The 26750-nt window shown below is 32.7% G+C and overlaps 1 long non-coding RNA gene across 3 annotated transcripts in view; it reads left to right on the top strand.

Moving 5' to 3' along the window:
- The first annotated feature begins 5015 nt into the window (after positions 1-5015).
- Positions 5016-26750, top strand: part of LOC103911527 (uncharacterized) — a 50934-nt gene continuing 29199 nt past the window's right edge. For 2 of the 3 annotated variants that reach the window (XR_015498234.1, XR_015498235.1), the window contains exons 1-5: positions 5016-7047; positions 7136-7199; positions 8817-8930; positions 15015-15160; positions 24764-24861. This is a non-coding gene — a long non-coding RNA (uncharacterized LOC103911527). Of the gene's footprint in view, positions 7048-7135; positions 7200-8816; positions 8935-14993; positions 15161-24763; positions 24862-26750 lie in introns of all 3 variants that reach the window. The other variant, XR_015498236.1, reaches the window with a different exon arrangement.

Genomic DNA, 26750 nt, shown 5'->3' with positions numbered 1-26750 from the left:
AAAATGCAGCAATCACTCGCTTTTTAAAATGGCTAATTATCTTGTTTAATCCCGCCTCTTTTTGCACCGCCGTACAACAGAATTTTGCATGCTCAAACTCTAGTGTGACCGCAGCATTACTTTGAAACTTGGCAAATTGAAACAATGAAAAGTTTTATTTATTCTGTTTGCTTTGAGATTTATAAAGATTTTAAGTTATATTAAGTCAAGTAATTCACTTACTTATTGCGTAATTAGATTGCTTTTCAGACAAAGTATACTTTGAAGTTAATAACACAAATCCAATTATGTAATTAGTAGTTAAATACTTTTTTGAAGTAAATTACCAAACCCTTTTTATCTGTCATGAAATTATGCTTGGAGTAATGAGACATTTGTATCACAAGCATACTTGTGGCCAAAACTATTTAAAGATCACTGCTTTGTTCTTCTTCCATGATTTTCTTTATGCATTTCCTACAGTGCAGTAATATTCTATATACGGTACATCCGTAATTTTGCAACAAAGTCTCGAAGCAATTTGTAACTTTTTGATTTAGTGGCTAATTTGTATGAATTTTTATGATATAATTCATACAATTTAATACGATTTGCTCTTCACCCAATGACGGTTGGGGTTAGGGGTGGGGTTGGGTGCCCCGCCTCCTTTTTAAAATTGTACATTTTTGTACGACTTAACTTGTACGAATTTGTACGAATTAGACACTAAACTGACAAAACTTAACATACTTACTGTACGTTTCCTCGTTAGATCAGTCTAAATATTCCTGCAGAACTAGTCAAGTTCTGATGAAATTATTTTGTTAATTCTAATTTGTTGCCTTTTAATATTCAGCTAATAAACTGTGAGGAGAATAATGAAAACTCACTGAATCCAATTTAAAAACTAAATATTTTACAGAATTTTTTTACAGCTTAATGGAAGTTACTCCCCAAAATTCATGCAAAAGCCACACAGTGGCTCAGTGGTTAGCACTGTCACCTCACAGCAAAAAGGCCACTGGTTCGAGTCCCAGCTGGGCTAGTTGGCTTTTCTTTGTGGAGTTTGGATGTTCTCCCTGTATTCCCTTAGGGTGCTCCAGTTTCCCCCACAGTCCAAAGACAAGCACTATAGGTGAAATGGAAATTGGCCTTAGTGTATGAATGTGAGAATGTATGGGTGTTTCCCAGTACTGGGTTGTGATTGTAAGGGCATCCGCTGCATAAAACATTTGCCGAAATAGTTGGCTGTTCATTCCGGTGTGGTGACTCCTGATAAATAAGGGTCTAGGCCTAAGGAAATGCATGCAAATGATACAGAGAATATGGGAACAAGATAAATAGAAAGAAATCTTGCTTACCCCAAACTTTCTGAAAGTCGCCGCATACTTATTATTTACAATTAATTGATATACACATTTCATTTACTCCCTCGAGACAAAGATCAGGCAATAATAAGCTGTTGACAGGAGGCGATGGTGTGAGGAAACAGCTTTACATTCAGTCAATTGTGAGCCAGATAAACAGCATTTTTGTCTGAAATGATAAGTCTAAGAAAGCAAACATATTACAGGACTCCAATATCTGTATCTATTGCCTCCCAATAGTGCAACAATAATCTATTCATTTGTAGCTGCTTTTGTCCATCAGTACTTACAGACATTGTACTGATAAGAGATCTGGACACAGAATTGGTTAAACAGAGTGAATGAAATACATACATATATATATCTATCTTTTTTTTTATTAATATATTATTTTTTATGTAAAATATATTTCAAAGTATACACAAATATAATTATTATAATATGTTTTAAAAAAAATATATTTTCATACATATATTTTTTACGAATAAAGATGTTGATGGCTTAACTTTTTAAGTTGAATCACATTAACTTTACAAGTAATTTAAACTTACAACAGTAATTACGTAAAATTGCCTTAAAGCATAAAATATTTTTAAATACATATTGTATATTTTTTTATTCATTTCTAAATATACCTTAAATGTTACATTTTATTTCCCAATATTTTGTAAGAAAATACACAAACATGTAACCTTAAAAAAAAAATCTTCTAAATAATTTAGGAACAAAACGTTTTTCACTTTAACAGACAGAAATCACTGCTATATTTGTAATAACTGTATAGGTTGTAAAAAAAAAAAAAAAAAAAAAAAAAAAACTAGTATTGATGAATTAAATTTTTTTTGTTGAATCAAATTAACAAAAACTTTGCTACCTAAAACTACCTTAAAACGTGAATCAGGATTTTGGTTTTAAATGTAATGATTTATGATAGTAAAAACTGATAAGTATAATAAATATGCATTGGCTTAAACTCATATAAAAAACGTGTATTTATGATTTATTGGTCATAATTTAATTATTTAATATATATTTTTTTACAGTGACATTTGCACATAAGAGGCATTTCTGTAATTGTGTTGGAAAATCTATTTTCGGAGCCAGCAGTTCCCTTTATTGCTTCTTTTTCTCTTCGAATCAAAAGGAAGAAAAGAGTGACTGCTGGACTGACATCAATCAAAGCCGGCGAGCAGAAACAGAGGAGGACGAGGAGCAGAGTTCACAGGTTAAAGCAGGCCATAGAGGGAGCTAGGAGGAGGGAAATCGGCCAGCTTGTGCTTGACTTCCGATGTCTCCGGATTGTAAAAAGTGTTGAGGAGAGAGAGAGAGAGAGAGAGAGAGAGAAAGAGAGAGAGAGAGAGGGAAAGAGAGAAAGAGAGAGAGCCCCTCCTGTATTCGCCTGCCCTCATTAATCTTCATGCCATCTTCTTTACCTAGTCATGTAGAACGGCTCGATAGAGGGCCGTATAATGGGGAAGGCCCGATGCCAATTACTAGGTTAACATAGTGTTCAGCCCCACTGCAACAAAGGAATGAGATCTTGGAGGATATCTGGGGTGCAGGGGAGCAATGCATAGCATTATGAAAGAAAGGAGAGAGAGAGGAAGAAGAGGGAGAGGTTGACAGAATATAGGACGTTAGCTTCATATTGTATTTGGTGATAGCTAAAGCAGTGAATGAGGGATTTCAGGGAAATGTGCTTTAGATGTACTTCATTTATTCCTTTGGTTTTCCTGTAGAAGATGTTTGTTTTTTTCAGTGGTGAAATGCTAAAAGTAGACAAAAAAGAAGAAAGACTTTCTGTTTGGCCTGACCGATTATATATTTTAAAATTAGTGAGAGTTTAAGCTTAGCAGTTTTATATAAATACAGTAAAAAAAATATACGTTAATTAAAAGGTCCTGAACGACGCAGTGGTGCAGTAGGTAGTGCTGTTGCCTCACAGCAAGAAGGTCGCTGGTTCAGGCCCTGGCTGGGTCAGTTGGCATTTCTGCGTGGAGTTTGCATGTTCTCCCTGCCTCCCTGCGTTCATGTGGGTTTCCTCCGGGTGCTCCGGTTTCCCCCACAGTCCAAAGACATGCGGTACAGGTGAATTGGGTCAGCTAAATTGTCCGTAGTGTATGAGTGTGAATTAGTGTGTGGATGTTTCCCAGAGATGGGTTGCGGCTGGAAGGGCATCCGCTGGGTAAAAACGTGCTGGATAAGTTGGCAGTTCATTGCGCTGTGACGATTTTGACAGATTTTGTATTATTATTTTTTTACGGTTATTAATTGCATTATGAGTTCTGTATCTCTGCTCTGTCAACCTGTACTGACATTTTAGTTGTCCGAAACAATATTCTGTATAAAAAATAAATAAAAATATATATTTATATATATATATATATATATATATATATATATATATATATATATATATATATATATATATATATATATATATATATAGAGAGAGAGAGAGAGAGAGAGAGAGAGAGATAATTAAGTAAGAACACAGTAAAAAGTACTCGCAGTCTATCACCAGGTTTTTGTTCTATAACACAAACCAAGGCAATATATAACTTCAAATTAAAAAATGTCAGTAAAAGTCACCTTTTAAAACTTTTCAACATTAAACGTTGGAGGAAGGATCCCACAATGCAATTCAAAAGCATAAATAAACAACAACAACAACAACAACAACAACAACAACAACAACAACAACAACAACAACAACAACAACAACAACAACAAAAAGAATAACAAAATACAGAAAACTTAATTTGTAGATATTATGTTTTTATTGTTGGGTCATATTCTTTAAATATTTATCTTTTGATTAGATTAACCAGTAAAAATTCTAATTTTCTAAAGTTCTAAATTCTAAAGTTTTAATATTTTTATATACATAATTATTTATTCCAGAATATATTTTTGATTACATAATTTTAATTACATAAATTATTCTGATGTGTTTATCAGTGCTCCAGAAATATTCTTTATTAGCAACAATGAAAACTCTGATTGATTGATTGATTGATTGATTGATTGATTGATTGATTGATTGATTGATTGAAAACTGATAATCCAGAATTTTTGTGTAAGTTTAAAGTCCTGTTTGTAACTCACTCTATGAAAAAAAGTTTACATTAAATCGTTAAGTTAAATCAAACTAGCCTTTTGAGTGATTTTAACTTGAATTACATTAAACTGACTTAAAACGCTTTGCATATTTTAAAAGAATAATAAAAAACATGAATAACTTGGTTTAGTAAGTTAAAGTTAACATAAAAATAGATGTTGTCATGACTTGTTGATCATAAAATTGTTTAGAGTTACGCCTGTTTCACACCGCAAGCGTCAGCGGCGCGTGAGCAGAGCGTGAGCAGCGCGTATGTCGAGCAGTAGCAGCACGCAGGCGTTTGCCTTTCACACCAGCTGCGTCTGCAGCGCGCAGCTCTTCGGCAGCTGCTGCTGAGATCAACCTATCTCTGTCTATTCTATCTAGTTACCCCTCTATATACAAATACACTTTTTAAACTTTTCATCTGTACCAAGGCCCCTGCTGTTTCATTAACCTGCAAATGTTTATTTTACAAATTTTATAGATCAAATAGTACTGTATGCTTCTAAAGCTAACTTATATGAGAATTGTCTACAGTCAGAAGACAATTGCCTGTGATATCATGTCATTTGTTTTTTGATTATCAGGTTGCTGTAGACCTAGTTATCATCATATTTATACAATATAGTTATAATGATATTTATACTTGATCAAACTAGTGTTAATTTCTCCGCTTTAGTGATGTCCAGCGGCAGAATAACAGCTCGTTAATTCATGCTCGTGCAGATGATGAGACGGACAAAAGTTACCAATGCATGCCATTCTTTTACTTATTTTCGTGTTGTCAGATTCACAGTGCAAACAGCTCCCGGTAGGAATAATTCGAGTGAACATAAAACAAAGCCGATTAAAACTTTCTTGCTCTGCTAGCTGCACAGAACACAGCGAGCTCACATAATCCAGCATGCGTGTCGCACTACACTACCCACAATACACTTTGCTATGGACTACAAATCCCGTAAATATTCCATTTCCCCTCTCCTACAACACTAGTGTGCAACTTAAGCAAAACTGATAGTAAAATAATTTTACATTTGGTTTTGTAGTTCGGGCCTAAATAAATGTTTGTTGCCGTTTTTAATCGTTTTAAGTTCATTTGAATGACTATATATAAACCATTTGACATTATTAACGTATTTATTGGGTAAAATTGTTAGTTTTTACTGTCATTCAATGTGTTTTGGTCATTCTCAATGCACTGTCACTTTAATTGAGCGTGAGCAGCGCGTCAAAAATAGACCCAGCGCCGAAACTATCGCTGCACTGCTGCTTCGGCGACGCTCACGCCTCGCTCTGACGCGCTGCTGCTGCGTGCGGTATGAAAGCTCTAATCTGTTAACATGGACGCCGAAAACACACGCGCTGCTCACGCTCTGCTCACGCGCCGCTGACGCTTGCGGTGTGAAACAGGCGTTAGTTTTTGCTGAATTCATAGTTTAGAAAATAAAAAAGTCAACATATTAGGTAACGTGGACTATTTGAGTTCTAAGCAGCATTTATTATTTTTGTAAAGAGTAGTTCTTAAAGTGTTCATTGCTTTTACTGGTTGTGTGGTCATAGTGAATGAATTATTTTTAACAAATATAGCTTTTGATTTTACTAATGTATAAATGTAAAAGTTAAATTTAAGGTTAGTAATTGCTGCAAGCATCGTTCAGTTTTTTATGTCTGCCAACAATACAAAACCTGTTGTGACTGTTTTAAATATTTGAATAAATTATAAATCTTTTGTAACATTATTTACCATCAATTTGATTATTTAATGCAACTATAAATATGTTAATTAAAATAGAACAAATATTAATCAAAATATCTTTTGATTTTGTTAAATTAAATCAATTCATTAGCAAATTTCAATAGCATTATTCTGTAACTAACAATCAAAATTTTACAGTACACAATAAGGAAATACACAAACAATAAGTCAAGCCAACATGTTTTGGTCATACTTTACAATAAGGTTCATTAGTTAATGTTAATTAATGCATTTACTAACATGAACAATAAATTTACTACTGTGTTTGTTCACGTTAGTTAATGAAAATACAGTAGTTCATTGTTAGTTCATGTTAACTCATGGTGCATTAACTAATGTTAACAGCATGGACTTGGATATTAATAATGCATTAGTAAATGTTCAATTATAATTAATAAATGCTGCATGCACATGTGTTGTTCATGATTAGTTCATGTTAGTAAATGCATTAACTAATGAACCTTACTGTAAAGTGTTACCCATGTTTTTATGCTTTGTTAACTGATGAAAAAACAGGCTAAAGTTTTACACCAGTTTAATCTAATGTAAGTTACAATAAAACATATAGTTATTTGATTCAACTTAACCATGTAAAACAGTGATTTTTGTTTGTTCATTGCAGTAAATGAACAAGATAAAGTGTGTGTGTTTAGATCCTGCAACTTTAAATGCTCCCGCTGTGTGACAAATGAATTGTAAAAGCTGTTTTTCATCTGCTTTGCTCTCATCATTTCACTTGAGGGATTTTGCAGGGTGATCCTCCTGTAATGAGAGCCGTCAGACGCAGCGCTGGAGTAAAGTGCACTTATTTCATTCCAGCTGATTAAGGCAAGACACGGCAGGTGAATGGAGTAGGGAACAAAATATAATAGCATTTATTGCCATTACCTCACCAGTTGACTGAATTACATATATTGTTTTGTATTACAGGTTTTCTACACTGAAAAAAACAATGATTCAAAGATGATTCCTTGAATTTACTAAATGTTTTTAGGTAAGTGGTTGTAAACAATTTATCTGGGCTGAATTGAAATAAATTAAGTCGAACATTACTAAAATCAATTAGTGTGTTTAAATTCAGCCCAGATAAATAGTTTGCAACAGTTTTGCAAACATTATGATTAAATATGCTAATGATTAAACATGCTTATTTGCATATATCCAGCACAAATATCGCTTCATTGTTTTAAAATAGCTTAATTATTTGACATCATTGAAAGCAAAATTATTAGCCTTCCAGTGAAAAATTTCCCAAGTGATGTTTAAAGGAGAGAGATCTTATAATTTGTTTTTCTTCTTTAGAAAGTAGTTAATTTTAGTTTGGCTGGAATAAAAGCTATTTTATTATTATTATTATTATTATTATTATTATTATTATTATTATTATTATTATTATTATTATTATTATATTTTTAATTAAATTTTAATTATTTTATTAATTTTAAATAAAATGTGAATATTTAGCCTACTTAAGATTATTATTTTTTTGATTGGCAACAGAACAAATCATTGTTGTCAAATGATTTTTAACTTACAATTTATTAACATAATTTGACTAGTTACCTTAGTTCAACCTTTAAATTACACATTAAGCTGAAAAGGTGTATCTTACTAAATAACGAGTCAATTACTATCATCTTGGCAAACAAAAATTAGTCATTAGAAATTAGTTATTAAGATGATTTTGTTAAAAGTTGGTAACACTTTATAATTACTTACTGTGAATAGTTTATAAAGCATTAGCATATAGTGAATTCATATAGCAAATAAGACATTAGAAAGCAGTTTATAACTGGTGCTACAAATGCTGTATTCTTGCCTTATAAGCATATTTATAATGTGTATAACAATTGTGCTTTCATATTTTGTGACTGATTGACTATTGCATTATTTACAAACCATTTGTATTTAAGAGTGTTCAGAATGAGTTAGTAAACAATTGATATACTATTGAAATCAATGTTATCATATACTAATAGTTCATTTGTATGTTATAAATCCTTTATTAACTCAACATCATCCATCTCCGTCTCTGAGAAAACAGCTCTTGAGAAAGAATTTAAAAAAGAATCAACATTTCAAATTTCATTTCAGGGCTAATAATTTAGACTTTTTATCACTCCATAATTCAGAAAATTATGCAAACAACACATTTTATTTTTACCAAAGTAAATGTTGTCGTACATAATCAGAGACATTAACATGATTTGTTAAAACAAAAAAGTCTTCACTATATAGATATGCATGAAAATATTAGGATTGGTGTATGAAAGTATACCTGAGGTGGGCGTTTATGGCTCAATGTAAAAATCTTGCGAAATAGCTTTTAAAAATATTAGAATTAAAATCAACAAAACTGATAAAAGTAACTGTTACAAATGTGGAACAGCTTGATTGTTTTCTTTACATTAAAATGAAAAGCTTACATCTCAGGTTTGACAGAATACATGAACAAACTGTGTTTTTGCCTGCAGTATCAGACACTGTGACATAACACTGTGTTTATTCAGTCCTTATTGTCTCCAGTTGAAGGCAGTTTTTGTGTGAAGCACCTGTGCTGTTTTCTCTCTCTCTCTCTCTCTCTCTCTCTTGCTCTCTCTCTGTCTCTCAGTCTGTGTTTTAGTTTGGATGTTGAGAAGCTTGTCAGGGGCCAGCAGGACGTCTCTCCTTCTGCTCGTGATGTCACATCAGATCCCCATCCTGCAGCTCTGGCTTCAGCGGCTCAGTAGGTGCTGCTCTTGTGTTGCACTTATTCACTACAGCTAATGGCTTCTCTACAGCAGGACAGAAAACAGTCAATGCTCAATAGAAAAAAAGAACAAAATACAAATGAGATTGCATGCTTTTAATATTTCAGGTATTTCTCTTGACAATGAATTAAATGTTTTTTTTTTTATCACACTTTATTTTAAGGTACAATTCTCACTATTAATAAACTATTAGCTATGACTTTTAGCACAGTGGACTCTTAATTTGCTGCTTATTAATAGTTTTAAGGTGGTTTAGGCATTTTGTAAGATTAGGGTTGTAGAATGGGATCATGAGGAATATGTACTTATAAGTAGGCCTAACAAACAGCCAATAATTGGTACTTAAACTACCGTTTAATGAACCGCTGGCTCTAAGCTGGAAACAGCCGAGTTTGTCACTTTATGTGGGGTCTTTTCTTCATTTGCATGTTGTGAGAATTTGCATGCACTGATAAATACATTTTTAATCGATTTATTTGTTTTTCTATCTACAAAACAACAAAACAAACAAAACAAAAAACAAAACAAATCAAATAGTAATACCGTAAACTATATTTAAATAGAAGTATTTTACAGTAAACATTAAAATCCCCAAAATATTATTATGATGGTTAATGTAACATGATCCATGCTGATATTGTGTTGAAATTAAACTTTGTAAAATGTTATATGTGATAAAGTTCTTCGAAAATAATGAAGTGCGCAGATTCATCATTTATATCAAGGACTTCTATATATATATAAAACAACAACAACAACAACAATAATAATAATAATAATAATAATAATAATAATAATAATAATAATAATAATAATAATAATAATAATAATGATAATAATAAAACACAGTCAGTAACAACAACAAAATTTACTTCACTTAATATAGTTATGTGTGTATGCATTACATTAATATGATTTGTATTACAATTCACAATACAAAAGGATCGCTAACCTCTTTCTAACTTTTGGTGTGTGTTTATATACAACCGCAAATCAGAAAATGTTGGGGCAGTAGGGAAAACACAAATAAAAACTAATAAATCATCAAATAAATTTTTTTTTGACTTATTTCATTGCACACAATATGCACACAAATATTTCATGTTTTCTCTGGTCATCTTAATTTCATTTGTAAATATAAATTCTTTCCTGTTATTCAGACTTGCAACGCATCCCAAAAAAAGTTGTGACAGGATCAATTTAGGTAATCAGGTAAGTTGGCTAGATAAAGATTTGAAACAGGTGATGTTAACAGGTGATTTGTAATTATGATTTCGTACAAAAGTAGCATCCAACAAAGGTCTAGTCCTTTAGGAGAATCTGAAGGAATTTCAGTGTGTAAAGAAGCTTAAGCTGAACAACCGCAATCTCCGATCCCTCAAGCAGCACTGCATCACGAACCATCATTCATCTATAAGCTATGTCACCACATGGGCTCAGGACTACTTTTGTCAAGTACCACAATATGTAGTTACATCCACAAATCCTAGTTAAAACTGCACAGGGCTGAAAGAAAGCCCTATGTTAACAGTGTTCAGAAACGCCCTCGACTTCTCTGGTCTCATGCATCTGGGATAGATTATTTCATGTGTACTGTGGTCAGATTTATTAGTATTTTTGGAAGAAATGGACGCTGTGTGCTCTTGACCAAAGAAGAAAATGATGTTTCAGACTGTTTCCAGTAACAAGTTTAAAAGCCAGGGTCTGTCATGGTTTTGGGTTGTGTCAGTACCCTTGGCAAAGGTAACTTGACTTCTATGATGGCACCATTAATGATGAAAAGTAAATAGAAATTTTGAAGCACACTATGCTGCCTTTTATTCTAGGGACACCTATGCATATTTCAACAAGATAATGCAAAGCCACATTCTGCATTCATTACACACTCCTGGCTGTGGAGGAAGAGGATACAGGTACTTGACTGGCCTGCCTGCTGTCCTGACCTTTCTCCAATAGAGAATGTGTGGTGCATTTTGAAGCACAAAAATGCAACAACAAAGACTGTAATTGTACTGTTGACCAATCTTAAGACTTGTTTGCGAGAAGAATGGGACAAAATTAAACCTGAAGCACTTCATCACTTGGTATCTTCAGTCCCTAAACATCTTTTAAGTGATCTTTTAAAAATAATGTTACACAACATTACACTCAAGTGGTAAATGCTTTACTGTTGCAACTTTTTAAAAAATGTGTTGCAAGATCCAAAACTGGAATAAGTGTTTATTAAAAAAAAAAGAAACCATTTAATGAGGTGCTGTTATATTATCTGCAATGAAATAGAACAAGATACAATTTAGAAATAACTTCTTTCTTTTTTTATTCGTGTTTTCCATACTGTCCTAACTTTTTCTTGATTTGGGGTTGTAGATTAGCCTACAGTATGTACAATTAAATAATATACACATTTCATTTACTCCCTCAAGACAAAGATCAGGCAATAATAAGCTGTTGACAGGAGGCGATGGTGTGAGGAAACAGCTTTACATTCAGTCAATTGTGAGCGGTTGCCAGATAAGCAGCATTTTTGTCTGAAATGATAAGGCTAAGAAAGCAAACATATTACAGGGCTCCAATTTCTGTATCTATTGCCTCCCAATAGCACACGTCCAGTAATTCATTCATAGTGTGTGAGGATCCATCCGTACAAACATACATCGCACTGATAAGAGATCTGGAGGCAGAATTGGTAATACAGAGGGAGTAAGACACTGTATAAGCTGACTGAAAGAGTTCCTAAAATAATGAAAAATCCTGTATTTATAAAATAAATGAACATTTTGAAATATATTTTAAACTATACATAAAATAAACAATTGCCAAAAATATATTTGCTAAATAAAATATTTGCTATTTTTTTAAATATTAAAATATTAAAGTGATAAAACAAAATATAATTTATTTTATAGATTTAAAATCATTTAAAAATGTACTTGCCTATTTATTTTCTAAGCAAATCTACATCAAGATGTAACACTTGAAGAAAATCTTTAGTTGATGTCTAAAATGTCTAAAACAGGGAAAATAATAATAATAATAATAATAATAATAATAATAATAATTATAATAATAATAATAATAATAACAATAAAAATCCTCTGGACACATTGGGAAATTTGCTACAATTTTAAAAGACAAAAATCTGTTCATTTATTTAGCTGCACATAATTTGTCCAGTTGTACATATTTTAACATACATTTCTATTATTATATTTTAACATGCAGTTCTTTAAAACAATTGAGGTTTTGTTTGTATTGTTTTTCGAGGTTGGAAATTTTTCTTTGTGACCTTGAAATGCATTTTAAAAAATGATTTACGTTTAATAAAGTTGAAATTAAATCTTTTTGGCTGCAAAACTTATATTAATTGAGATGTGAGTTTTATAACATTCATTCATTCATTCATTTTCTTGTTGGCTTAGTCCCTTTATTAATCCGGGGTCGCCACAGCGGAATCAACCGCCAACTTATCCAGCACGTTTTTACGCAGCGGATGCCCTTCCAGCCGCAACCCATCTCTGGAAAACATCCACACACACATTCACACACACACTCATACACTACGTACAATTATTCTACCCAGTTCACCTGAACCACATGTCTTTGGACTGTGGGGGAAACCGGAGCACCCGGAGGAAACCCACGCGAACGCAGGGAGAACATGCATACTCCACACCGAAACGCCAACTGAGCCGAGGTTCGAACCAGCGACCTTCTCGCTGCGAGGAGACAGCAATACCTACTGCACCACTGCGTCGCCCTAATTCTAACATATTTAAAATGTATTTTAGCCAGGTATAATATAAATAACATTTACAGCAAGTTTGACTTTCTGTTCACATACAAGTAAAACAGAAAGAGATTGTGATTTTGGTGATATGCTCATTTTCGTAGAACATGTGGCAGGTGCGGCGGAGGGTTTTTCATGATGGGACGCCCCTCTCTGACCTCTATGTCAGAGATAACGGGATGCTCACAATGGCCAAATGCATCATTAGCGGCTTCAATAGCAAAATGATTGATTTGTTTTAGGCGACACTTTGACCGTTACATTCTGGGCCACGGATGTCAGAGAAGAAATATATATGAAGCAAATATTTGATTAAAACATAGACGGAGTTAAATATGTCTTTGAGTGATAAGATTTTCTAATATAGGGTGATTTTTAGGGTGATCTTTACATTTCTGAAGGGCTCTATATTGATGGTAATGTAGGAGGGATTGAAATGAAATGAAATGAAAGGGAGCAGCTGGATTCCTTCCATAATGAAACAACACAAAGTCTAACTTCATTTTTGATATAACAATAGTGTATTAAATAAGCTGTTTTAAACTTTCTCTTTATCATACGATACTTAAAAAGACAAAAATGTATTGGTGAACATGAGAGAAAAACAATGTTGGTTGGTTTATTTATTTTTTTCTGTATGTTGTGCACTGACAGAATGTATTTAAATTAAAGAAACAAATAGTATTTTATGTTTTGTAGCATAATTTAATGCTAAATATATACCTTATAAAGGGAGAAATAAAGAAATTAAATCAAATTAAGTCAATTAAGTCAAATATTTCAATTCAGTAGTTTTTTGTCTCCTTTTTACATTAGATTGCACTTTTTACCACTTTTCAAATAACCACTGAATATATTTTTAGAATATTTCAGATTTATTTTTCTTTAATCCTCCAGTTTTGGTAATTTTTAGTCAATAAATTATGTCAAGCAATTTCTCTACAAAATGAAAACATGTCTGTCGGTCTGTCTAATTAACATTTTTATAAGCAGATGAAGTATTATAAGCATTAGTATAATAAGCATTAATGAAGATTCCTTAGAATACATACTACTGAACACAGAATTATTAAATTAAATTAAATTAAATTAAATTAAATTAAATTAAATTAAATTTAATTTCATTTCATTTCATTTCATTTAATATTTTATTTAATTTAATTTAATTTTATTTTATTTTATTTTATTTAATGCATAAAAATAGTGTAAGGGAGAGAAAGAGAAAGAGGAGACACATCAGAGGCCGTTATGGCCTTTATTAGGATCACTCATGATTAGCTACAGTTTAAAATGAGTGTGAAGTGTCATTCAATTACAAATGCCAGAGCAGGTAGAGATCACTGCAAATATCAAGAGCACTGCTCTGAACGAGTGTAACGAGACTCTCTGAACTCAGCTCATCATCGACAGAACAATCCTAATTATCAAGAAAATGTATAAATAAATTTTAGAAAATAGTGTCTTTTTAGTGAAATAACTTACAGAATAACACATGTTAAATTATCACTGCATTAAAATGTTCTACCATCAATACTTGCTTTTAAAAATTGTATTAAGTTATTAAGGGACCTATCTATTTTGAGATTGTTGTGCTTTCTTCAGTGTAATAAAATAAAACATCCAAAAAACTTCTTTAATACACACTTTCTTTTATAAAAACCTTTTCAACTTGTGCTTAACTTACAATACATATTTCATCAGCCTTTTACAGTTGATGAAGTCACAGTTTTTACAGAGGCATCATAGATAATTTGACTGATCATGTTTAAAAAATTACTAAAATTACAATTTTAGTTTCGGCTCATGTGTAATGTTTTTAAAATTATGGAGTGATTGAAAAGAGATTCTCAAAATTGTGAACCTGACATTCAGATATTTCTCATTGCCGTATTTAAACATAACACTTTGCATAACTTTTAATACAAATTGTCTTTGTAGTGTTTTTTTAAGGTGAATGACATTTAGTGGTTGAACTAGGTATTGCAGTCCGCATTCAAAACGTTGGAGAAAAGGTCTTAAAAATTAAAAAGAATTAAAAGTTTTGGGTGAACTGTGCCTTTAAAATCAGACATTTTACTCAACACATCTTTTGATTTGCAACAACAGCTGATCAATATCTTGGCAGTAGCTCATTTCACAAACTGGCTTCATCAGTTTTAGATAGGAATACATATATTTCACACTGTTTTTGGCATGCTTTGAAATTCTAATTCGAGCATGGCAATTCTTTATCCCGTTTTCATCTTTTCAGCGGTCTACCATTCCATTACAGAAAAACACCGGGAGCAAAAGGTTACCTTCTCCACAGAAACATGTAAACAGACTGAAAGGTCATCAAACAGAACTCTAGCGGAGGAGGAACTGAGAAAAGAAAGGTTGTGAGGAGAAGTGTTTGAAGCCCAGAACAGGACGAGAAGGGTAAGAGATGCTTTCTTCCATATCCACCTCCATAAGTCTCCTGCAACTCAATTGAGGGAATTAGAATAGCAAGCATATATCAGTGTGTAGGACTAACCTTGTTTACCTCTGGGACTTGTGTCTGGGACGCTGTATTATTGTGGTGTAATAACACTCAAAAGCATTTAAACGTTTTCCCTCATTTTGGGTCAAGTCAGCTCTAAATAAGGTTTCAGAGGTGTTTGATACTATAGAATGAAATAGAAAAGTGATTTTCTTAAAAAAACAAACAACAAACATGTGCCTATACATTTAATTTAAATTACGTTTATTTCAAAAAAGGAAAATTTGTGTACCTTTTACTTGCCTCTAAAGTACAATATGGACCCTTAAGGTATTACTGTTATTTTAAGGTACCAATATGGATGTTCTGGTATTATTTATCCTTTAATTACAAAAAAAAGTACTTATTTAAAGGATACCACCCCAGTGACAACCTTATTTTCAGATGTGTGTACCTTTATCTCCATATCTACAGCTTTTTTTCAACATTATAAACTTGCTTGGTACATTAGCTCACCTGGTACAGTGCTGCTCTTGCGATGCAAAATCCTATGAAACATCCCACATAGAAAAATTACTGCAGTAATTACTTATATACATATTAAATACCATTGTGTTTCTGAAGTGTTTTATATTGTATATATTATAATAAACACTTAGTTAGGAGATGATATAGCATACAGCAAATATAACTATACTGAATTAATAATTGTAAAAAATAATGAACTTTAGTTTTACAACAGTAAACTGTGGTATAATATAACACATCATTGTAAAACTATTGAGTAAATGGCTTATATTATTATAATTTTAAACCATAACAACTATAGACTCACCACAATAGATCCAGTTTTATGTTATAGTTTTATTTTTTGTTATATTTTATTTTATATTACTATATATATTTTTTTTCATAAAGGTTCATTTGACCAAAAGAAGAAAAACTTCAAAGTATGATCAGAAAATAGTATTGCTTGTAATTTTTTTTCTTTTTAAAAAAATGGATTAAAATATAAACATCTTAGCAAAAACAATTGACGAATTGATGAATATAAAGTGCAAATATTAAACAGAAAAAAAAAAAAAAAATATATATATATATATATATATATATATATATATATATATATATATATATGTATATATATGTTTGTTTGCCATTCAGTTTGTAGGTAACCCCCCACCCCCCCAAAAGGCAGAAATTTCAAAGTAGTAAGCTGTTAATAATTCTAGTTAATAACAATACTACGAGAATAACAGAGCTTTCAGTCTGTCATCATCATGCAAACATGAAACATCAGTTATACAGTTTTTTTGTTTAACATGCAACTAATTATTATTTTGTATTAATTGATTTTATTAGATATTATTTTGACTATACCTTTCTATTAAATCATAAAACAAAGAAAATAAATATTATTTGAAAAAAAAGATGTGTGAAAAACATAATAAAAAATTTAAATGGGTAGCTAAATTAAAGCAATAGTTCAACCAAAAATGAAACTGTTGAAGGGCTCCTATTTTACCACTTTTTCAAGAAAGTATTTTGTGTCTCCAGAATGTGTCTGTAAAGTTTTAGCTTAAAAAAAAAATCTGTTTATTTATATGACTGTGGACACACTTTACCTACACACAGTTCTGTCCAAACAACTTACAAAAGTTGATTTTCATCATAGATTCCCTTTAAGTTAAACTTTATTTTAAGTTGTTACAGTGTAACTATTAATATATCTACTTAGTAATGCTAATTAATAGCACATACTTACTATATGAATGGATTGGATTTAGGGTTACAAATCACCAGGTTACTGGATGAAAAGCCACTGATACACTATCTCCTCTCCGTGAGCACCAGGCACTTTCTTTTCAACACTCCTTGTTTTTGGAAAACATAATTATGAGTGCGACGAACCACATATATGACACACTCTCACCTCTCTGTATACTCAAAGAAAAATCAGTCGATGAATGAAAGAATGAATGAATGAATGAATGAATGAATGAATGAATGAATGAATGAATGAATGAATGAATCAATCAATCAATCAATCAATCAATCAATCAATCAATCAATCAATCAATCAATCAATCAATCAATCAATCAATTAAAATAGTAACTTAAACTTGTTATAGGATTAAAACATGCCACATAAAAATTAGTAAACATGCTAGTTTCATGTATGCATAATTACGTAAATGTACTAAGTACAGGGAATATGTGAAAGATGAAAATCAAGAATTCTTCAACAACTCTTATGTTCAGCCCTTTTATTATAGGGATGCAAATGATTTTTTTAATCCATCACTTAAAACTTACTTTTTAGTTTAGATTTTTATTTTATATGTTTTTATATGTGTTTTCAAATATTTCTTTGCATGCATATATCCTTGTGCATATCTTTTACTTCAACGTTTTACATACTTTTATATTTTAGATGAGATGCTAATTTTTAAAGCATTATATAGAATAAAGGTTATTAGTATTACTTTATTATTAGTATTACTATTTTAATAACAGTAATAACAATTATTATTACCACAACATCAAAAACAAGAAAATGTAATAATTTTAGAACAATTTAAAGTTGAGAAATTATTTAATATATTGTCATACATGAGTTTATCTCTTTAAGATAAATATTGTGATATTGTATAATACGTAATTCAACATAATGACAACTGTTTTGCCCACATCACCTAACCCTAACACGAATACTTCCTTGTTTTTGTTATTTTTAAGCACAAATTCCCATAATACTAATGTACCGACCAATATCATCCCAGTGACGACAGCCTAATATAATGCAGTTTCGTTTGGAATGACGCTACTGACATGGATTAGAGCAATAGAAACAGAAGAGGAATATAAACCAGAGATGACACCTCAAATGGCCGCTGATTTATCGCCGTGCTGAGTTTGGTACTGGGCTTCCATGTATATTAGCGCAACAAATCTGGGTCCATTTAGCAAGGAGATGCTCATACATACATCACCAGTTTTAGCTCCAAGCCAAGGTCAAAACTCATTGCATCAATCTTTCCAGCAGAGGCTACTCCACACAAGGGCAGGTTTGTAACTGTCGCCGCCGTAATAGAATCTTTTCTCCCTCTGCTTCATCTTTTCTCTTATCATCTGAAATATATATTCAACTTCTCCTCTTTCCCCTCTCATTCTCTTCCATTGCATTTTTTTTTTATCTTTAAAGCACTGGGTGAAGCTCATTCTTTTTCGGCGGACACATGCTCTGAAGATCATAGATTTTTAACACTTTCATTTCTGGCCCTGTCAGCGACGTTTATAAAAAATAACAATCATTCCGCAAAAAAGGCCTTGACCTCTTGAAATGTCTTCCTGAATTACCCCCCCTCCCCCTACCGTTTCATGTATTGAAAATGAAATGTCTGTGTATGTTTTTATATACAAAATGTATGATTAACGTTATTAAATTAAAATATATCTATGCTGTAGAGCAAGGAAATTTTCACAGTACAGTATGTCTGATAATATATGTTCCTCTGGAGTCTTATTTGTTTCATTTCGGCTAAAATAAAAGAAGTTATAATTTTTTTTAATTATTAGCCTCTTTAGGCTACAAATTTTTCCAATAGTCTACAGAACAAACCATCATTACAGTTTATTTTCAGCAGCTGGGGTGCCAAAAAAAAAAGTAAAATAGTGGCTGTAAAATGACAGAAATATAACATAAAATAACAGATATTAAAATACAGAAATTTCCTCCAATTAAAATTTCTGTAATTTAATATCTGTTATTTTACAGTAAAATTGAGTAATTTAAATGCATTATTTTTCTTTTTTTCTGGCACCCCAGCTGCCGGAAATAAATCGTAAAGTGATGGATATTTCTTTTCTAATGTAGTTACCCTAACCTGCCTCAACCTAATTAACCTAGTTAAGCCTTAAATGTCACTTTAAGCTGTATAGATGTGTCCTGAAAAATAACTAGTAAAATATTATTTACTGTCAAATGAGTTATTAAAACTGTTATCTTTAGAAATGTGTTGAAAAAATCTTGTCTCCATTAAACAGAAATTGGGTAAAAAAATAAACGGGGGCTAATAATTCTGACTTTAATATGTTTAGATTTAAAGAAGAGCATAAGAAATAACAGCTTTTATTTATCAAGCAGATGTGAAATTGATCAGTAATGTGGTAAGACTTTGAAATGTTACAGAAGATTTCTTATTACAAATTTATACGATTGCTTACACACTAAAATCGAACTTTTCCCACCATTAGCAAACCCCTAACAGCAATAGTGTGTAACTGGTTGCAAAAGATTAAAGTCATTTAAAATGTGTGTTTGGTATAACAATATTTTTTATAACAAAATATTCATTTTTCTTTTAGCATTAGTCTCTTTATTAATCTGGGGTCACCACAGAGGAATGAACTGCCACCTTATCCAGCATATGTTTTACACAGCAGATGCTCCTCCAGCTACAACCCATCACTGGGAAACATCCACACACACTCAGTCACACTCATACACTACGGACAACTTAGCCTACCCAATTCAACTGTACCACATGTCTTTGGACTGTGGGGGAAACCAGAGCACCCAGAGGAAACCCACACGAACACTGGGAGAACATGCAAACTCCACACAGAAATGCAAACTGACCCAGCCGAGGCTCAAACCAGCAACCTTCTTGCTGTGAGGCGAACATGCTACCCACTGCGCCACCATGCAGCCCCAACAAAAATATAACATAGTGAAATATTGAATGTTATTTTATCATATAGAAACACATTTAAATGCAAAACATAAAACATGTATATAGTTTTGTGTGTGTGTGTGTGTGTGTGTGTGTGTGTGTGTGTGTGTGTGTGTGTGTGTGTGTGTGTTTGTTATATATTTTTTTCTTCTGGAGCAAGAGTTTTTTTTAGTTTGGCTGGAATAAAAGCATTTTTAATAATACAAAAAAAAAAAAAAAAAAAAACCAAAGGTCAAAATTAGTAGCCTCGATTTTATTATTAGAGATTTTTTTCTCGATTGGCTACAAAACAAACCACTGTTGTCCAATGACTTGCCTAATAAACCTACCTTGAGTAGTTAACCTAATTAACCTGGTTGCACTTTAAGCTTTAAATGTACACTTTAGGTACATTATTGAAGTAGTGAAATATTGAATGCTATTGTTTTTATTATTTAGAAGCACATTTAAATGCAAAACTTAAAACATATATTATAGTTTTATTTTTTTTACAAAAAAACAAAACAAAAACAAGTGTGTTTGTATGTGTTATATATATTTTTCTCCTGGAGAAAGTACTTGTTTTAGTTTGGCTGTAATAAAAGCATAAAAACAATAATAAATGAAGGTCAATTTTAGTAGCCTGATAATTATTATTAGATTTTCTTTTTCTGGATTGGCTACAAAACAAACCACTGTTGTCCAATGACTTGCCTAATTAACCTACCTCGAGTAGTTAATCTAATTAACCTAGTCACACTTTAAGTACATTATTAAATTATATACATCATTAAAACAACAACTAAAAAATCATCTCTATTAAACATCACCTAATAAATGGCTGAATAAAAATGACAATTTCACACAACTCTGTGTATTTACTGTGTGTGTGTGTGTGTGTGTGTGTGTGTGTGTGTGTGTGTGTGCGTGTGTGTGTGTGTGTGTGTGTGTGTGCATTATTTTACAATTATTTAGACCCAGACCCTTATCTGAATTTGCTGAACAGGTCATTCTTCCAAAATTCACCTTTGTGTTCTGCAGAGGAAAGTCATAAAAGGTGCATACTGTTCTTATGAAACAGTATGAACATTATTTTCAAGTTTCTACATTACTGTCCATTCATGAGTCTCAATCTCTTAAGACAAATTTGTTTTGCGCAATAGTGCTGTGTCAATATTTGCCATTGTGATTACTCATGCAAAAGTGTGTTATGCTTTATGCAAGATTAACACTAAAATCAATCACCCGCAGAGCACTTTATATGTACAGCTCCATTTAGAGAGAGAGAGAGAGGGAGAGAGAGAGAGAGAAGTGACTAAATATATAAATAACAAAACAGCACCTCTTTTAATTGATGAACTTGACCTGCTTTTCCTTGGTGCCAGTTTTCATTTGATCTATAAAAATATGCTTGAGTGACATTATGTGACAGCATCTTAATCACGGTGAGAGTAAATAAGAGTAATTGATGCTTGCCGATTGTGGGCAGAGGGCCATGAATCAGGGCTCCGTCAAACCCAACGGCAGGTGTAGAGAGAGCCACTGACACTGTTACCTCAATCCCAGCATGCAGCGCTGGACACTAGTGGACAGCTGTGAATCAAGAATTAGTTGAGTATGCTATTCAAAGAGATATAGGTTTAAAATATACATGTATAAATGGAATCAATTCTGAACCACTTAAATGAGTCATCAGTAGTTTTTGTTTCCATCACATATTTGTAGATCTGTTACATATTTGCATATTGTCAGCCAATGCTCTTCATTGGCTGCCTGCCAACAACATGTACTGCGATCCGCCTTCAAACACTCCTGCTGTTTTTTGTCAACATCATGTGCAGGAGCCTTTATTGTCAAAATAAAGCAAAATTACTGCGATTTGTGAGTTTTCACCCGAAAGACAGAGTTATAATCTTTAAAATCATAATATGCATCAAACCAATCAGAGTTTCATCAGCCAGTTCCTGTAAGAGTCAGTTGCATCGCGCCATGGCACATTTGCTATTTACATGGCAACTTTGTAAGTAGAGAAACTGAAACCTGCACTAGAGAGAAAACTGTTAAAGAGACCACCTGCAGCGCAAGGATAAAGAATGAGCATTCTCCATTTGGCCTACTTACTTTCTCTATAATTTTACTCTCTACTTGAAAATGGTTGTATGCACTTCAATGAAGAGCTTCATTAGCCTACATATTTATATTTCGTTTGTTAAGGCCAAAGATTTTTCAAAACTGTTTCAAAATTCTGTTCTAATTTCCAGCAAATAAATAAATGAACAATGATAACAAAATGTGGTTAAAAAACTGATTTATATCTAAACACACGTTCTTATCTTATGCCCTGTATGGTGATGCTTACGTCTCCAAAACCTGACAGGGTTGATAATCTACACTTGTTTTTATTAAAACAAATATTAACATGCATATAATAAATAATACAGCTAATGATACTAATAACAATATAAAAATGCAAACTGTAATGAATAAACTGAAAAAGCCTCTCAGACAGGAAGAATGGAGGCATGGAGACAGTGGTTTTTATATTTATGTAGAAAATAAAATCTTTGGTAACATTTTAATCCTTTACTTTTTTTTATCTAAAGATATTCGTGTATTGCTGTTCATACTGTGTGTATGCAATGTGTACACGTTTTGGACCTGCATAGGCACATATCTAATGCTTTCTGCACTGGACGTTACACCTGCTTTTGGAAAGTCAATGTTGCTGTCTATTTCAGTTTCTCAAAATAGCATCGTGCCACAATGCGCCTAAACACACCTCCTTTTTAGACCGGAACACCCATGAGTCCGAGTGGCGCAAATAAATTTGCTATATAAACAAAGCGCGCGAAACGTGAAAATTAGGGTCATGCTGGTCAGAAAATAGCAACAAATCGCGCCAAACACATCTTGCACCCAATTACGCCAGGTGTATGGTAGGGCCCTTAGTTGTTTATGAGTATGAGGAGCCATGTAGGGCTTGAATAAAACACACATGCTCACAGCAATTACATATACAGGTTAAAGGCATAGAAGTTAATTTTCGCCACTAGTGGACATGTATTCACAACAAACAAAGACAGAGCTTGATGATGTTGTGACTGAGTGTGGAATCATTAGAGTTATCATCTTCATAACTTGCTACAGGTCTCCTGCTGAAACCATCTTCATAAGCTTAAGTATTCAACTCTATTTTTACATAGTATAAAGCAGATTAAATGTGCAGTAAGTTTGACACCTAGAGGTTGAACAAGGTATTGCACACCTGGTTCAAAAAACACACAAGCACAGGTTGCCAGATTGACGACACCAACAGGAGTGAGACTGTCTATCGAGCCTTAAGGCTGGTTTAAGTCGTGTTCTAAATAAAAACTATGGCATATGATAGAAGAAATAGTTTCTATATTAAAAGGATTTTTTGTTCTAACCAACGCCTGACATTTAAATTTTAGAAACAGCTTCTACTTTTTGTAGCTGAACAACAGAAAACTGACAATAATGACCTTGGGTACACCTCAAGTGCTTTATTCAGTGTTAAATGCTGACAATGTGAGTTTGAATGCCATTTTACATGACTTTTATTGCCATACAACTGAAAGCAGCAACAGCTTTGAAATTAAACTTAAGAGCTGTGACTCAGTGCAGACCAACACATATCAGTGATTTACATGTACATTTAATAGGTGTAATATGTATTAATAGGATTGTAAACCTTATCATCTTGCTGGAGTGCAGTACGTGCACTATTCTGTGCTTCTGAATGGCTGTATTTAAATTCCTGTCATGTTTTGTCTGGTGCAAATTGCTTAATGCCAGTATGTAGCGTGTTGCTTGAACACGGAATTACAGTGTAACCTGCTCACCTAATGTTTATGTTCGTAATACTTATATTATTTGCTAATTAATAACGACATCATGTGGAACTCTGAATCTGCATCTCATTTTGGAAGCTTTTACTGTCCACCTGAGGTTACATTTCAGTCACAGACACATGCACTTTAGGCTTTAGAAGAGTCAAAAACTTTTACACGGCACCTATAAGCATGAAGGCCATCAAAGCAGAATCAGATCACTGAAACAATTGCTGACAGATTAATGTGATGCAACACAAAAACACAAGAGCTTTTATTATGCCACAGTCCACCGCTTCTGGTTCTTCCTGTCATGATCAATCGGGGAAGAAGCAGTGCTTTTTCACTAGACTAAATACATGTTACGGTTTTATCAGTATGTTGCCCTGTGCAGTCTATTTTAATGCTCTACAAGGTAAATCGTTTGTTGGTGTCACAATTTAAATAAGTTATTTCACTGGACTTTAACATTCTTCAAAACATTTGGCCTATTGTAATATAATGTGTGTTTTGGATATTTAAATATTGTACATATTGTGCCTTTACAAAGACATGCATGCCTGCTTAAACAAACACATATTAAAGCTTACAATAAAGCATCAATGCTCATAACTCAAATCTATGAAATGATGCTGGGAACATGTGAGATCTTGCGTTTATGGAAATGTGTTTACAGTAACGAACAAATCTTCAAATGAATCAAGCGAAGACTCTTTAAACAATTAGCTCATTCTATAATGTATATTATGAGATTTTTTTTAACCTTGGAGGCTTGTAAATCTATTATAGGAAACCTTCAAATCAAAATAAAGAACATTTTATAATTGCGAATACAGTTAAATCCATTTGAAATTTAATAATGAAAAACTAAGCATCCCTCTTTCTCATTTCCTCTGCAGTAATTAATAAATCATATCATATTTGCAGTCCCAGTGGCTCCTGAGGGGTTGCCCTGTATTGATCTTCCCTTTTCTCTTTGTGTGTGTCATCACAGGGAAGCCCCAAAGATAAAGTCCATCATACCAGTGGCTTCTGACATATACGTTAAGTTTGACGAAGACATGACAGCTGTCACTCAAAGCCTGTGTACTGGTAGGTAAAACATACTATTGGCAACAAGGTTCTATTTAGCCTGGAAACAAAGAAAGTTTACAAATCGAGAAATGCCAAGGTGAACAAAAAGTAAATAACTAAAGTTAAAAAATAACTAAAATTTATTGTAATGATAATGGTAATGACAACAACCATTTAAATGATTGATGGATTGATTGATTGATTGATTGATTGATTGATTGATTAAGTAATTGATGATTTGATTGATTGATAGATTTTATATGACAAATGTTATAATTATTTTGTAAAATGGCAGCTAGGAATGTATATGACAAATTCAAACTGTACCCTGCAAAATGGTTGGTCACAAAGCTAAAAAATTAAGTAAACAAACAAATAAATGACTGTTAAATTGATTGGTTGATTGATTATTTTTTTAATTACAAATTTTTGCAATTCATTTATAGAGTCAAGTCTTTTGTAATCCAGTTAGAAATCAAGTGTCAATTCTCATTTAGATAATATATTGATATTGACTGTAAGCAACATTGCTAATAAAAATGGGTTGATGGTTAAATATTAGTTGGTAAGGATATTTGAAGTCAGTTTGTATGTAATATATATATATATATATATATATATATATATATATATATATATATATATATATATATATATATATATATATATATATATATATATATATATATATATATATAGTGTAGGGATTTCCCTATTGATTCTGATGGCTAATGGTTTAGAATGAAATTTGCCAATACGGACAATTTTGACATCTAACAAATATAAGAAATAATAATAATCAACAGCAGCAATACTATAACTTGAAAAATGTACTAGCTAAACTGGCTGGTAAGCTAAAATGTTAGCTTCTAACCTTGGCTTACATTTCATGTTGATTTGCTGCATTGCTATTTTGCATAAGGTTCAAGCACCATAACACAAAGTCACTTCTTCCAGCTTAATCCCTTCTTTATCAGAGGTCTGTTGCACAATGATGGTTTAGGTTTTTACGCAGGGAAGTTTGCTTTTAGCTCGAGCAAACACAGAGTGGGTTGGTTATGATCAGGCTTCGATCCAGAGCAGGTTTTATTAAAGACTATAGAATACACAATACATGCCACTCATAGTTTTGTGGAAAAATGCAACAAACAACATGGAAACCCTTTCAAGGAAGCATTGCCTTCTTGTAAATCCAATCATTGATGACTTGGGAAATTTGCTATATGCGCAATTTGCGCTGGCCAAGATAGCTTAAAGCGCTGCTATTTAAGAAAACACATGGTATTACAAAAACATCAGCAAATTAAGAAACAATCTTCATCAGTTTGACGGCACAAATGTTGCAAATTCTCACAACACAAACAACTGAAGACTGACACAAATTTGTGGAGTTAGTGAGGCCAGCGGGGGGCGCCCAACCTGAGGTCTGTCTGGGTGCTAATGCCAAAGTATAGCGACGGGGACACTATACTGCTCAGTGAGCGCCGTCTTTCGGATGAAATGGTAAACTGAGGTCCTGACTCCCTGTGGTTGTTAAAAATCCCAGGATTTCCTTCAAAAAAGAGCAGGGGTTTAACTCCGGCCTCCTGGCCAATTTTGCCCACTGGTCTCTGTCCATTATGGCATCTCAAACATCCCCATATCATAAATGGCTTCATCACTCTGTCTCCTCTCCACCAATTATCTGGTGCTTGGTGTGCGGTCTAGCGCAATATGGCTGCCATCGAGTCATCCAGGTGGATGCTGCACACTGGTGGTGGACGGGGAGATTCCCCCTTTGTGTAAAGCGCTATAAGTGCACAGAAAAGCGCTATATAAATGTAAAGAAATGTGCTGCATTTTGCACAACACAAACGACTGAAGAAACGCACTGCATTTTTTCACAACACTTGCAAATATATATGTAA

The sequence above is a fragment of the Danio rerio genome, chromosome 8 (assembly GCF_052040795.2).
Source record: "Danio rerio strain M-AB ecotype USA chromosome 8, GRCz13ab, whole genome shotgun sequence".
Classification (NCBI taxonomy): domain Eukaryota; kingdom Metazoa; phylum Chordata; class Actinopteri; order Cypriniformes; family Danionidae; genus Danio; species Danio rerio.
This window is presented reverse-complemented; position numbering and strand designations above follow the sequence as displayed.